The 16,524-nt window shown below is 38.5% G+C and overlaps 1 protein-coding gene and 2 pseudogenes across 2 annotated transcripts in view; 1 reads left to right on the top strand and 2 right to left on the bottom strand.

Annotated features, from left to right (window-relative positions):
• Positions 1–3,072: 3,072 nt before the first annotated feature.
• On the bottom strand, positions 3,073–4,153 carry LOC146490095 (uncharacterized; annotated as a pseudogene).
• A 5,482-nt stretch (positions 4,154–9,635) lies between these two features.
• The window catches only part of LOC146490092 (uncharacterized), a 23,101-nt gene continuing 16,212 nt past the window's right edge, over positions 9,636–16,524 (top strand). The window contains exon 1 of one of the 2 annotated variants that reach the window (XM_085104306.1): positions 9,636–9,774. The gene's annotated coding sequence lies outside the window, so the exon portion shown is untranslated. The remainder of the gene's footprint in view (positions 9,775–16,524) is intronic. The other variant, XM_085104232.1, reaches the window with a different exon arrangement.
• Positions 15,410–16,524, bottom strand: part of LOC146490094 (uncharacterized) — a 2,346-nt pseudogene continuing 1,231 nt past the window's right edge.

The following is a 16,524-nucleotide window of genomic DNA, read 5'->3' as shown; positions in this document are numbered from 1 at the left end:
AGGCAGCATGGATACATGTACCCTAAACGCTTTCCGATCCGAAGCGTTGATTTAGTGTAAAGGTACTGCTCGGTATGCTTATACTAAAAATACTATTGTTGTGAAGCTAATGTCAGGGTGTATTTTCGACTTAATTTTAGAATACAGTTGTTATTTCCTTTCGGTAGTTTTGATAGATATTTCCCCGATTATTTCACATTTTCCTGTTGTTCAAAGATTAGAGTTAACAGTTGTGCTGTGGACAGGTTTGCCTACTTCATTTAACATTGGCTTGGACCTTATCGAAGATTGAAATCACGGCAAAACACTCAAGGATGTTATCACCCTGATTGGTTTCCCTTTCTTTCTATTTTCTTATTTTCTTAGAATAGTTGTGTTGTTGTTTCCTGTTAGTGTATTCTGGCAAAACCAGTTCTTATCTCTGGTTGGGACCATCTGGCCTTGGTTGAATTACGGTCGTAAACATGTTTACAGCACACTATAAGTAAGGCATGATTTGAGTGATACTCACCTCAAACACAAGTATCCAATCTTGATTTTCTTTTGCTCCTTTTAGTGCGTACTGAATTCCGCTGCGTGGGTCAGTAAATTGAATACACCGCCTTCCTTCGAAATTCATTATCTGAAATCTTTAATAAAATAGTATTTAATTGTTATTAAAAAACATCTTTCAACTAGGTTTCAATTACACCATCATCCTTTGGAGACGGAGGTTGGACAATTGTATTCTCCAAATCGTTTAATACCCTTGTGAGATGATCTCAGGACGGGGTACTATACATTACGTGCGCAGGTAACATTTACAGACTTCCAAGGATAAACCATGGATTCGGAGAATGTAATGGCCCAACCTCCGTCTCTCAACGATTATGGTATAATAGAGGCCTTGAAAGACTTATGACTATGCAGGAGAAGTAGATCTTACGAGATTCAAAACCGCTCTGGTGCGCACGTAATGCTTTTCCAAACAAGTGTTCTACACTATTTCTCAAATAATACTGTGCTTAGCTTAGTCAACCTTTTAATTGGTTTTCTTTTAAACTCCGCGGTGACTACTCGAATTGACACCTTCTCGGTACATGCAATAGGTGAGATTAGGTTAATTTCATGCAGGGGAACCTTGACCACGTATCACGATTTTTCAATACGGTGACTTGTTTACCTATCGTCGTTGGCGCTATTCTGCTGAGTCATCGGGGTTAAAGTCCATTACAGTTTTCGCCTGAAACTATTACCGACTATCGCTGATCCGGCGAACATGAAGACATGCCATAAAATTTCGTCAATTTGAACTTTTCTTCCGTGACACTCATTGGGAGAATAATGTTTCTGTATCAAGCCGGAAATTATCCCACCTATTGCAGAAATACAAAACCGAAACTGCTGTGGGAAATTTCCACCTTTTACTGACTGACGGTTCGGTTCGTCTGGAACTGAAGACCAATTTTGTTCATTCGAATGCAATTTATTTAGCTCATTCTCCTCCTCTCTACCCTTTATCGAGTCTTCTCTTATTGGCATTCTGCTTTTTCACTATCAGATGAGGAACGAAATTGTTGCCATATTGAGTGGCAATACTTTATTTACATAGGGCCATTTCCATCTCAGTCCAATAGCGCTTTAATGACTGAGAAAATCACTCAACTTCTACAAAAGATGATTCGCTTCAGTGCCTTGAAAATGGGTCAGCATATCATTTGCCTTCGTGGAAGACGTAGTATGAAATTGGTCTATATTGAATTGAAGTAACACTGTCAAAACAGCAGCGAATATGTTTGCCCCTTAACCAATCAGGAGTAAGTAATTGTTCCCTCGGTGAAAGGAAAATTAAGACAAAATACCCTCTGTTACAACAAATCAGTATTCAGTAATTTTGCAGTCTGTGTTACATTGTTATTTTTATTGTTGATAAGCAGTTGGCAGCATATACACTAAAAATATACAACCGCAGAAAGGATGAGGAACTTGTAAGGTTATTATTTTCATACAATTAAAAAAAGACTTCTATAAATGCTATTTAAAAAAAATGAATTTATTTGTGGAGCTCCGCCTTTAGGTTTGGCTAATACAGACATACATACATTATATTTCAGTTCAGCTACGCGTTATCGAAACAGTGCCGGACCCACCAGGCTAACTTCAGATTTCAAAAGCGAAAAAGGGAGAAAGCCCTAGAACAAAGACGCAGGTGACAAGTATGGTTTCTAATTATCGAAACTGGTTGCGTGAAAGGTCACAAATGCATTTAGGTCATATTGTTGTTCAGACTGCTTTAGATCTCAATATTATTATTATAGTCAGCGCCAATTTTCTCCCACATCATTAATGAATCATCGAGCATACAGAGCATGAGAATTGATCCTTTACCGAGGGATTAAAAGAAAATAAAAGAAGATAAATGCTTTTTATTTGCCCTCGGTAAAGGATTAACTTTCTTGTCCTGATAAACCTACACGCTGTCACGTTCCTATTGTCAACCAAAGTCGCAAGGAAAAAATTTAACATGAACTGATTTATTTACTACGGATTTAGTCATAGTTCCTTGAATGCGAAAACTATAAACAGTTTTCAACGATTTCCTCACCCTCACTTCTTCCTAACCAGTAATCAGACAATATAATTGCAAAATTAAATGATACTTAACTGTAAGTTGAAGTTTGGTTGGGATTCTATCTTGTCATTAGTCCGGAACGACGGAGTCACATGAGATGCGCATGCGCAGAACCGATCAGTATTGAACGTCAGAGTGGGACAGGAAACAGTACACTGAAGGAACGAAGGACAGGGTGGGCGGGATACGGGCATGTGACTCCTTCGTTCCGGACTGGTGACAAGATAGAATCCCAATCAAACTTCAGCTTACAGGTAAGTCTCATTTACTTTTGTAATTCTATCCTGTCAATCAGTCATCGTCACTACGGAGTCACATGAGATTTTAAAGTCCTGTGCAACGAACCCAAATAGAGAATAAATAGACACAACTGCCTTAATTTATTTGATACACAAGCAAACAAGTAAATGCCACAATGCCACATTTCACATCTCAAAGCCAAAAGTGTCATTTGCTTTAGACTACTGCTGTAAAACCATGTTACCAAAATTTGCAGTATTATCAATAGGCTTGTGATTAAATGTCGCAAAGGTTCCAGAATTGGACCATCCTGCAACTTTCATAATTTCCTCAACACTGAAACCTTTTGCTTTACATGAGAAAGCAGATGCAGCTCTGGCGCTGTGACTCGAGTAAATGGTAATGTCAAGACCCGCAGATTTCATAACTTGCTTGGTCCACCTAGAAACAGCGTTCTTTGATATGGATTTGTGGGGCTTGGTATAACTAATCAACAGGTGGGATTGTCCATTTCGCACATCCCTTGTCCTGCTGATATACTCCTTAAGGTGCTCAAATACGCAAAGTTTTTTGTCCTCCTTTAAGGCTTGCAGTTCAACTGGTTACAAATGCACCTCTGGCTTAGATAATTTTAACTTCTGCATGACAGTTATTCTGTACTTGTCTTCAAATGCTTGAATATAGTTAATATCAAAAGAATAAATGGTCTGCCCGCGCTTGGCAGTGGTTGAAAACAGTAACATAGTAAACTTCAATGAAAGGTCCTTCAGTGACAGTTTACTAGCAAAATACAATGTCTTGAGAAAATTAAGAACAATGTTGACGTCCCAAGTACGACTGTACTTAGGAAGGGCTGGCCTCAGTTCATAAGTCCCTATTAAAAACAGCGACAGACTAAAGTGCGCTCCCCAGATTTGCTGCCATCACCCAGGATAATAGTTGACGATAATGCTGTATTGACTGCACTATAACCTAAACCGGAACGAAAAAGTGATACCAAAAACTCAACACCCTGGGTGACACCACAGTGGCATTCTCCGTACAATAACTTAGCCGTTTCTTTAGATACGTTTGATATTGCTTAGTAGTCCCAGTTCTCCATGAAGCCATGAGAACTTCATGAGCGCTAGGTGATAGTCCACAGTTATCTAAGCTGCCCCTGATAAAAGGCACACCGTTAGTGTGAGGTTGTTCCACAATGGATGAACCTCCTTGGGCTGGCTTGGAAGACTGAGAAGATCCTTCCTTGCTTTTAAGATAACTCTTTCCTTCACTAACATTTGAATTGCTTTTGGATACCATCCCTGAGTGCGCCAGTCTGGGAGAATGTAAACACCCATGGCTTCTTCTGCAACTATCTTGCTTAAGATAGCTGGAATTACACTAAAGGGTGGAAAAGCATAGAACATTAGCTTAGAACAATCCAGGGTAAAAGCGTCAATAGCCAAAGCAGATGGATCTGGTTTGTAAGACACATATTTTGTGAACTTATTATTGACACGTGATGCAAACAAGTCAATTTCTGGCGTAAAGCCTAACTGGTTTAGGGCATCTTGGAGAGATGATTGAGATAACATCCATTTTCCTCCCTTTTGATTGCGCCTAGACTCAAAGTCTGCAACAAGGTTATCTTTTCCAGGTATGTGTACTACACTTAACCCGATGTTTCTTTCAATGTACCATTCCCAATTTTTCTTGGCCATAGAATTGCAGGAATGAGAATGGCTAGTCCCCATATGGTTGATGACACTTACAGCGGGTGAATCATCAGTCATAATTCTGATGTGAGTTTGTGATTTATCGTTAGCAAAGGTTTTCAAAGCCAGTTGAATGGCATACATTTCAAAATAGTCGAGGTAATGCAAAGATTCTTCATATGTCCAATTCCCCCCCACCCCCCCTGTGGGGATGCTATCCATTATAGCACCCCAGCCTAGAAGAGAAGCATCTGTAGTTACTGTATGCTGGGGCCTGTCATATGATACAACATTATATGTATTTTCTACATTAATTCTTGACAGAAGTTCAGGCTTCAGGTGTTTTCATCGTTTATTGCGACAATACTGTTTCGTATGGTTCGAAGTTATCGGACCACACTCATCAGGCAATTTTTAACGACTGACTTTTCAAATAACAGGCTGGTAGTAAAATATGGGTGGTTACTATAGAGATGCGTTATATTTAGTAGAGTGTCTAGGTAACAGATGCATCGTGCCTTAGTTGCGTTACTCTAAAGTTCTGCAGTACATATCTCTTTCTGTGGCGGCACGAACGTTTCGGCTGTTCAGGCTACATAGCTCTTTTTTACAGATGATTATGAATTTTTCAAAAAGACAAAGATTACATTTTTTTTGTTAGCGTTGCTATACGGTTTACATTTCTTTAAAATCTTCCATTTAATCTGGAAAGGTTTATTGCTGTCTTGCAAAGTCCAAACATGTTTTGACAGTTCTGTCTCGTTTCTTCTGTTCGGGCGTCGAAAGACTCCCACCAAGACTCCCCATGGATCAAGAAGAACACAAACGACATGTTCGATGTCACCATGGGCTCATACGACGGAGCGGAAACGTGTGAGTTGATTGGAAACTACATGCTAGCCTTGATAGCACCCAAATTTAAGAATGAAGTTGGCCTGTACTGTGACGATGGTCTCGCAATTTGCAAAGCCACCCCGAAAGAAATTGAAAAGACCAAGCAAGAAGTCAACCAAGTGTTCAAATCGGAGGGCCTTAAGATCACAATCGAGGCAAATAAGAAGATCGTCAACTTTCTTGATGTGACCTTCAACATCACAGACGGCAGCTACAAGCCATACATGAAACCTAATAACAAGCTGTCGTACGTCCATCAACAGAGCAATCACCCCCCAGCAGTGCTGAAAAACATACCCCTCAATATTAACAAAAGGTTAACTGCCATCTCATCCAGCGAAGAAATATTTGACGAATCCATTGCCCCTTACCAGAAAGCTCTCACAGAAAGTGGATATAACTATAAGCTAACATACAACCCACCACAAGAACAGGCCCGGAAAAAACAAAAGAAAAAGAACAAGAAACATCACATGGTACAATCCACCTTTCAATTCAAACATCAAAACTAGCCTTGGAAGAAAATTCCTGCACATCGTCGACAGATGCTTTCCAAAACACCACCCACTCCACAAGATTTTCAACAGACACACAATTAAATTGAGCTACTCATGCATGCCAAACATGAAATCTATCATCTCATCGCACAACAAGCACGTTCTTTCGAATGTAAACTCACCAACGCCAGAACCTGACACCTGCAATTGCAGAAGAAAACCGGACTGTCCACTCGAAGGAAAATGCCTCCAAACAAACGTCATCTACCAAGCCACTGTAACCACTGAGACAACAACTGAAACTTATGTCGGACTGGCAACAAATTTTAAGGAACGTTACAGAAACCACCAGACATCCTTTCGACGCCCGAACAGAAGAAACGAGACAGAACTGTCAAAACATGTTTGGACTTTGCAAGACAGCAATAAACCTTTCCAGATTAAATGGAAGATTTTAAAGAAATGTAAACCGTATAGCAACGCTAACAAAAAATGTAATCTTTGTCTTTTTGAAAAATTCATAATCATCTGTAAAAAAGAGCTATGTAGCCTGAACAGCCGAAACGAGCTAGCGAGTTCGTGCCGCCACAGAAAGAGATATGTACTGCAGAACTTTAGAGTAACGCAACTAAGGCACGATGCATCTGTTACCTAGACACTCTACTGAATATAACGCATCTCTATAGTAACCACCCATATTTTACTACCAGCCTGTTATTTGAAAAGTCAGTCGTTAAAAATTGCCTGATGAGTGTGGTCCGATAACTTCGAACCATACGAAACAGTATTGTCGCAATAAACGATGAAAACACCTGAAGCCTGAACTTCTGTCAAGAATTATACATTGCCCTTCAATCAAACGAATTGAGCGCTCTACGAAACACATTCTACCCAGAATACAAGTATTTTCTACATTAGCTATATCCATCAGTTCAATTCTTTTGATGCTTTCGTTGATAAAAACATATGTGCGTCAAAATTACCTCTACTGGTTTTAAGGGGCCTGGGATTTGTTACTTTCCAAATTCCTATAGTATGATGGGCCATGCATAGCCCCAGGAAAGCTGGACACTATTTGCCCAATCACTTGTCGAATGGCTATTTTAGGGGACCCAAGCAATTGTGTGCAAGACTTCTTATGAATTGACTGCTCTCTCCTTTGTCAACATTACATTTAAGGTCAATGAGTTCATGACAAAACCAAAAACAACTATCTTTTGAGTAGGTACCAAAACTGATTTTATAGGGTGCACTATAAAACCCAATTTTTCAAGTAGCAAGATAGTTTCAATCACATTCCTGATACAATCTTCATACGTTTGACCTTGCAAATAAAGATCATCCAAATGGGCAACAGATATATGGCCCTTCGTATGCAAATGTGTAAGGACTGGCTACAGTATTTTGGTAAATTTTCTGGGAGCACAAGATAAGTCATTGGGAAGACATGTAAATTGGTAAATCTGTTCCTTCCATTTGAAAGATACCAGCTTGCGATCTAATGCTTTTATGGGGACTGAATAGCATGCATCTTAAGGTCAATACTAGCCATGAAACAGTTAGGAACTAACAACTTAGTGATGGTATATAAGGAGTGCATTTTGAAATGGTGGTTAACAACCAACCTGCTAAATTTCTTTAGATTCAATGTAAGCCTGTATGATCCATCCCTTTTAGGAGTTACAAAAATACAAGAAAGTATATGCTGTGGGTTGTATTCTACCGCTTCAATGACCCTTTTGTCTACAAGTTTATTTATCTCTTGCTTTATTCTGTTAAACGACTCATGGTCATCAAATTTCTGTGATGGTAGCCAGTGTTGAACTGGTGTTTCAGTACCTTCAATGCTCACACCTGACACATCAGACAAAATCTCCTTATCATTAGTTATTTCAGTCCAGGCTGCAAATTTGGTTAGCTCTGAAATTGGAGCATGGGGTCTGCTAGTTTCTTTAACATCTTTTAGCTGCTTAGCTATATCATCACCAAAAAGATATTGGCTATTTTCCGGCACTTCAATAGCGCAGATTGGTTTGTATTCTGGCTTGAGAGCGAGCTGTATCTGGTCCCGTCTCAGCTGTGCTAATTGTGTATTTAAGTGACCCAACATTGCTAGGCCATCAACGGATTTTGATCAGTATTATTCTGAGTATTATTGGCCAGCCAGTCTGTGGTTTGCAAGTTTATGGTGGCCACTTTGCGTACCAGCTGCTGAAAATTGGTCAATTTTAAGTCAGCTTTCTTCTACGTGGCAGTCAGTTGTCCCCATATTTGAGGGTTCACCCGTATGGGCTTAAGCTCAGGACAATTTGTGTGTCGCTTATGCTTTGCCACAATTTCTTTGCCATTTTATCAGGATTGAGTTTCTTTCCCCAACGTTTCGTAAGGAGTTCAGCTACATCTGGGTCAATATCATCGCCGGTGCCGTCTTCCTCCTCGTAAGAGTCAACGAGGCTTTTTAACAGCGTGGCGGGCTTTTTCCCGCCATTATGGTCGGTGACCGGCGAGAATGAGTTTTTTCGCTCGGTGAGCTTTTGTACCGATGAATCATAATCCAAATGATCATCAGTCCTCAAATCGTTTACAAATTGGATAACAATCTTCAGATTGGGACAGTTCATCAAACGAGTCGGGCGATTTTCGTTTCGGCGGTCGTTTCGCCGGTGGCGAATTTTCTGAAGCTGCAGAGCTTTGCTGCCCAGAACTGCACATCCTTTCCAAAAGGCTTGACTGTTTTGCCATATTTTGGTTTATGTTCCCAAGAGTTTTTTTTCCAATCCACCGCTTTCCGCACGTAATCCGACAGTAATGGAAGGATTCTCGTCGGTTTGTAGTTGTGCAGTTCCCTCGTCGTTCAAGTGGATTGAACGGGAGCCACTGTTCTCTGCCATCCTTGAGAAATGCTTAAGATTTCGAACAAGATGAAAGAATATTGTACGTACCTCGTGTCAAGACGCTTCATGAGTTCAAAGTAAGAAGCAGCCCAAAGTGAAGAGATTCTCAAAACTTCCGTAAAGAAACGTATGACACTGACCAGCAACGCGAAGCACTGATCGGCTCTGCGCATGCGCATCTCACGTGACTCCGCAGTGACGATGACTGATTGACAGGATAGAATCCTCGATTAGTTGTTTAATATTTGGCTAGAGCCCGCAGCATCAAAAAAAGCTGCTTCTCTTATAAAATTGGCGCGAAAACATGAGTACAAACATGACATATTAGAAAATATACTTTCCTGACCGTGAAATCAGCCTTCCTCTTTTTTAGATTATTTGTTCTACGTTTTTTTTTTTTGCTGATCAGATCTTCACTACAGGATTCGATACTTTTAATTTGTTGCGGTGGTCCTTGCACACACAGTTAATTATTGTTTTTTTACTGAATTTATTCCCCGCATAAATTGTATTTCGCATAATTATGCCATTCCGCAAACTCATTCCTCCCTTTACCCTCACCGTGTGGCCATGGCTTTGGATTCAATTTGACAGCAATTTTGTTAAGCGAAACCAGAGGTTAACGAGGGCTTATCTGAATAACTTAACGACAGTCATTGTGAGAAAACTTTTCGCGGCTTGTTGCATAAGGTACGCGATTTGGCCTGGGCTTGAAACTATATCCAAGCAATAGCTTGCGCATGCTTAATAAAGACATGACGCGTCTCCTCGCAAGACGTTTCTTTGATTTCTCTCTGAGGATGGATCCTGCTAGCAGGTCTGGCTTAGCCTTCCCACACGTGTTATACGTGTAATCTTTGAAGCCTGTCATTTTGTTTGCCGTTGATCTTCTCAACATTCCACTTGATGACTGAACCGATTTTGACATCCTTCGATTTAAGGTACTATATCAATAATGAGTGCAGTTATTTCTTGTGTCTTCATACTTGCTTACATGTATACCGTGGTAAAGAACACGTACGGCGCTTCCACTATCGAGCGAAATCGAAAATAGAACGTTCAGTCCGGTGAGGTTGTATTATCTAACACTGATAGATCATATCTCAGTAAACCATCGTTGGGCGATTCATTTGATCTTATTTGATTTCTTTCGACTGAGTTTAGAAACCAGACTGAGCATGGTGCAAGTCAAATACCGTTAGATTGTTTCCGTTTGTGTTTTAGATACCTTGGGTTTAACAGTAGAATCCCGTGAAGGCGCACTCTATCGAATTGGCGAATGGAAATGTTTTGATGTTGTAGTGTTGGCTCCATTCAGTATCTATTTGTTTACGCTATACGTTGTTATCCTTGGCCGGAGGATTCCTGTATTGGAATTATATAACACCGAGAAGGAAAGCACCAGTAAATATTTATCACTACTAAAGCTCTTATCGTTAACAAATCTGTTGTCTTATGAACCAAGTTTAATGGCCTGGCTCTCACGGGCCTCCTGTAGTTCAGTGGAGCATTCGAACTAGTATAAATCGGAATGTCAGAGGTTCCACTCTTGTTGGGAGCCACTCTGATTTTCTCGACTGTGTAACCAACTGAAAAAAATTCATCCATGATTTATTCGCCAGGATAAAAACATAGAATCACATTTATTGAACAAATTTGTTGTGGTATACTGTAGGAAAGTATATATGTAGGCCTGTGTTGTCTGATTGTATCAACAAACTGGCGTACGGAATGCTGAGTACTACATTGCGTGACATGACGTGCGCGTCACTTTTGTTCTCGAGCCGAGAAAAAGAAGGATAAAGAAAATGCTCCTCAAAAACTATCTTTGCTTTCAGCTAAGAAACTGATGTAAAAACACTTCCGGGCTAAAACATGTCGATTCCGGGAAAAAAAAAAAAAAAAAAAAAAACGGAAGTTAAATGATGTTAAAGGACCCGAATCTTTCTCGGTAAAATGCCATTTAAAATCTCTAAAATTAGATAGTGAAGAGGAATCTCATTACATCGTCGCAAGTTGAGCGATTGGAAGTCTGTAAATGTTACCGTAGCATTTTCCAATATAAGTGTATCAATTTTAGCTATTTTTTAGTTTTGTGCTATCCCTTTACAATTCTTGTTATCCAAAGAGTTCTGTTTATTCCCCACCAGCCGAAGTTTCCTAGTTAAAAATCAAAGGGTGCTGAGAGCAAGCTCATTCTTGTAATGTACAATTTTCATTGTGCCTGTTATTGCTGGTCATCTGAACCAAAGGGGAAAGAAAAGAATGATTTTGATAATGTTGTAATGGGGTACTGGTATTGTTTTATGAATGAGGATTATAATAGTGTGAGTTTACTATATTGAAGTAACAAAGTACAGGGGTAGGGGTGGGAAGGTTAATGGGCATGCTCTGCGGGATTAAATTGGAATTTTCAGAAAGTCACAAATTGTATTTTCGGGTAATGGGATACCTTGCTCAATATTTATACCATTATAGTGCACTTCATAGTAATTATGTGGGAGTAACTGCCCGTTCAGAGCCTAGTTTTTGGCCCATCTCCCCTGCTTTGAAGACCAACATTTTTTACATGCCCCTCCCCCAATTTCAGGAGCATTGCCATGCATCATTCTTCTTAGTGCATATACACTGCATTTAGTTCCAATCCCGTTAAAAAAAATTTCTTCCCTAATCGAAATGTTAATACCCTGAAGAAAGGGCTGAGCACTCTTTTTAGAACAATAGGTACTAATTTAAGTGTCAACGAAAATGAACTGAAACACTAATTTTTATTGTAAAATATTATTGTAGTGATTGTTTACAAAAATAAGTTGCTTGCTCCTAAAATAAGGTTTCAATTTTCTCAATAAAGCTTTGAAACCCTCATACCTAGGCAAGCATACTTTTCAAGCATCTATTTTAACAAGACCAATTAATTAATAAGCTAGTGAACTTTGATGTTAAGTTATTTGAAGTGTCGATCATAAGGCTTCCTTACTTAATAATAATATATGACTCCTTAGAACAATTGAAGGGGTGCCTGGAAAAAAGCCCTAAGTGAATTCTGATCAGTTGCTATATTCTCCTTCCAAATTACCTTGTATTCACTTGTGGAACAAAAGGAGAATTTGATCCTTCATCAAAAAGTCACTTAGGGCCTTATTCCACACACCCCTTCAATTTGTGTTTCCTGAACTGAGCAAAACTTTGATTGATTTAATATTCATAGCAAGTGTACGACTTTTGAAGAACTAGCTCAACAATAATATTAACAACAATAATATTAAGTATCACAACACAATATGACTTGCTAATGTAACAGCTTACTAGCCCTTGAAGTCTAAAATGTCAGATTTTAACTTTATGTAATCATGGCCATTTAAAGAATAAACAGGCAATGGTATGTGTGCAAGTAGCGTATTTGGTGTCACTGAAACAATCCCAGATGCTTGGGGCCGTACTTCATATGGCTTCACCAAGTTGTGAAACCCAACCGTCAATGAGTATCAGCAAGGTCAATCGATGTTACAATTTTGTCCTCCATGATAAATTGGAAAGATAAGAAGCTGACATTAAGAAGGGTTTCTTCCATGATGTTCGCAGATAAATTGGCAATGCTTTTGTGTACGTTGAATCCTGGGGCACTAGCGATTGCTTGAAATAAATCGCTTTGAACAGCATGGCGACAGAAGAATCTTCCCATATTTTCACCCTTTTCGTCATAGAAAGTGTACGACTTTTGAAAAACGAACTCAACAAGAATAATATTAACAAGAATAATATTAAATACCACAACACAAAATGACCTGTTAATGTAACATCTTACTAGCCCTTGAGGTCTAAAATGTCAGATTTTAACTTTATGTAATCATGGCCATTTAAAGAATAAACAGGCAATGGTATGTGTGTAAGCAGGATATTTGGTGTCACTAAAACAATCCTAGCGGATGCTTGGGGCCGTACTTCATATGGCTTTAGCAAGTTGTGAAACCCAACCATTAATGAGTATCACTAAGGTCAATCGATGTTACAATTTTGTCGTCCATGATAACTTGAAAAGATAAGAAGCTGACATTAAGAAGGGTTTCTTCCATGGTGTTCGCAGATAAATTGTCAATGTTTTTGTCTTGTTGAATCCTGGGGCACTAGCGATTGCTTGAAATAAATCGCTTTGAACAGCATGGCGACAGAAGAATCTTCCTATATTTTCACCCTTTTCGTCATTTTTCATGATGTTGGCCGTTGTAGTTGATACCAATTCACATTTTTTGCTCTTCAATTTACAGTTGGGACACTTGATGATAGCTGTATCAGGAGCATCAGGAATTTTGGATTTGCAATTTATGCAAATGTATGTCTTCTTTACCTCGACAGCCAATATAGTGCCGGTGATGTTCTTCTTGGCCTTTTCATTTGGTTTTAGATTGACAGCTTCACTGGTAACCGTATCTGGAATGTCGATGTTTTCGCACTTTTCAATGATGGTTTTTGTGGAAGAACCTAGATACTTTTTGTTGTAGCAGTTCAACTTAAGCTCTTTGAAGTGATAACAGCAGTGTTCTTCAACTTCGGCGATTTGACTTTCCCACAGAGTAACAGTGATCGCTCCATTGTTGTCAGCAACAACAAGGTCACATTTAGTGAGGTTTTTTTTCGCGTGTTTTGAATAGACAGTCTGGTTATCTCCTTTAAATAAAACTTTAGCTTTCAGCCCCACAGATTGACCATTTGGTGCACTTTGGAGAAGTTGTGTTACAGTGGTTTCACTTCCATCGGTGTTCGATGCTTTCCATTGAAACGCTAAGTTTTTAGCTTGTTCGATTCTGGAGTACTTATTCATTCTGTACTCTACACCTTCGCCGTATCTTCTTTTTTGTGGGCTGATATTTGCGAGGGAAATAGGAAGTTTTGCTTCTTCCTTTCGTTTCAGCTCATCTTTGTTTTCTGCCGTAAAACAGATCACTCGCGTTTCGTCGTCGTTTTCTTGAATAGTGAAGTCGAAATAAGATTTTGTATTAGCAGGTATTTGTACCTCAGAGACTGCATGGATGTATCCTTGAACGTCTTTGAAAGGGCTGGATGAAGCAGATTTCGTTGGAGAATTCAAAACCATCTTGGGCGCATCTTGTGCACGGATGAACGAGAAGGCAAAATCGCGTAAGGGAACGTGGTGTGCGCGCGCACGTTATTTAAGAGGGGGTCGAAAGGGTTTTTTTCCACGCGCGTGGGCTACTAAAGTGCGAATTCGTGAGATGTTGCGTGTAAAGAAAGTGGGTGCACTATTTTCTCCAAAATATTAAAAAAATACAAAAAGAAAACATTTTGTCCGTTTTTAACCAGTTATAGAAACATTCAAGAAAGTTTTAAATACAGTAAAAACTTGCGAGTTAAAACCCGCTCTTGCTACATAGTAATAAAGTAGGTCACATTTAGGCAATTTAGGTTAGCAACAAAAACAACAAAAACAACAATTTATTATAAGAGAAGACATTACAATATTAGATACCCACAATTAGCAACGGTTAAATTGTTATTTTTTTACTAGAAATTTTCCCAAACCTCTACTATTGTTTCTATACTTCTTTTAAAATATGGAAAATGTTTTCTGTTTGTAAATATTGTTTGTGTCACTATTACTCCATTTTGTGGAACATATGCAGGAGTCTGGTTAATATTTGACTATTCAACTGCTTCTCTTTATTGGCATGTTTATTCTGGCATTGGCACATTTTATTCTCACCGTGTTTTGATTGATTCAATTGTCCGATATTCCAGTAGTGAAGAAAAAAAAAACTTTTGTTGTCAAGCAGGAAAATGAATTGCAACATGAAAACTTTGTTCTCTTGGGCTGGGGAAGGAGAGCAGGGGGTACTGGAGTTGGTACTTTTTAAGTTGCATGTTTTTTAAAGGACTGTTCCTCTGACAACTAGAGGCAAATAAACCACTAAACAATTCCTGGCATAATTATTTATATTTATTCTTTGTCTGGGTCAAATTGTAATCTAATTTTCTGTATAAAACAATTGAAACAGATGCACACTAAAGGCAGGTTGTAGAAAATAATCTAAAACTGTCTTTCAACAATCTGTGTAGAAGTTGGGAATTGTAGTTTTCCATTATGTTAAGGCATACTTTATATATTTTTAGTCAGATTAGTTTTCATTGTCACTATAACATATTAAGACATTCAAATTCCTCATAGTAGTGTTACCAAGAACACATCATTCATCATGATGAAAACTTTGGAAGGCAACAAGGTCTGTTCCTTTGAAAGGGGCAGTATTCAACAAGGAATGATCTCATAATAGTAAAATTCCTGTTTACAACATCCTAAAATCAGACATCTGCATCAATGACCATTACCATGCAATTTCGTTTCATTTTACACCTTTGGTGTCTACTGTTTGGTAGTCTGACATCAGTTAAATTGGTCAGCACATGTGCTGATATTACTTGAAATAGACAGTATTCAGCTAAAAGTGTTGTCATAATTTGACAGTAAAATATCTTCTTGTAGTGTCCTGAAATCAGAAGTGGACCTACAAGGCCACGAGCAAACACTTTTATTTCATTCCACATATCTTTGTTACTGCTGTATCATGGTAGTTTAACATCATTGCAAACAGCATATGTCCCAGAAGCTGATACCATCTTTAGCTCTTGAAAATGCCTGGTATTAAACCAGTGTAAAAGCATCAGTTATTGCTTAGCTGCATCCCAGAGACATTTGTTTCTTTTTGTGTTGAATACATTTCTCTGTTGTGTATTTTCCTTCCACACCACTATAGTTTTTTTCTGCAAATTAAGGGACAATTAAATGTTATTGTAAGATAAATAATTTTTATTTGAATTTGCATCTAAAGCCTAATAGTATACAACCCCTTAGTCTTTTTGGCTGGATATACATGTATTTAAAACTTACCTGCCTTGTGTGCTCAGGGGCGTAGCAAAATCAAGACAGGGATACCAGCCTGGAGGGCTCCCTGTCTTGTTTGATGGTGGTTTTGGTGAATTTGTCTGTGTGTATATATGTATTATGGTAAGGCTCTGTATTGCAAAATGTTAATAAATTGACTTGGAACCATTTATTTAATATGGCAAATATTGCCAAATATAATGTATGATACTATGTACAAGTCATTATTTTAAAAATGGAAATTCTCACTTAGTTTTCAGTGAAATAAACAATGGTTTATGATCACTGTAATATGACTCTAGGACACCTGAATACTCTACAAAATGCGGAATATTAGTGTAGATGTGATCTATTAGTGAGCGATAGTCTGTAGTGTACTGCTTAATTAGCTGTGTATAACCTCTTTGTTTTACTAAACATCTTGTTAGTGCTTTTTTGCTTAGATGTATTTTCTAGTAAGTTGACATTAAAATCACCAAGGAGTACAACTGGGATGTCAGGAGTTGTTAATTTTGAGTCATGAAGATAATTTAGAGCATCAATGAACTTTGCCAAATTTACATTTGAACTGGACCTGTAAATACCAATTACATGCAGGTTTGGAATTACTTGTTCGATAACCATTATTGTAATTTCTACTCCATTGAAGTTAAATCTGTGTGGGATTTCTGTACAGTCAAAATGGTTCTTAACATACACAGCTGATCCATAGCAACTTCTAGTTGGGGATTGATTGTAGTCATTTCTGTATAGTGAAAATGCTTTCATGTTGTACACATCATCTTCGTCCAATGGA

Source organism: Pavona decussata, unplaced genomic scaffold, assembly GCF_977016875.1.
Source record: "Pavona decussata unplaced genomic scaffold, jaPavDecu1.1 SCAFFOLD_1, whole genome shotgun sequence".
Classification (NCBI taxonomy): Eukaryota; Metazoa; Cnidaria; class Anthozoa; order Scleractinia; family Agariciidae; genus Pavona; species Pavona decussata.
This window is presented reverse-complemented; position numbering and strand designations above follow the sequence as displayed.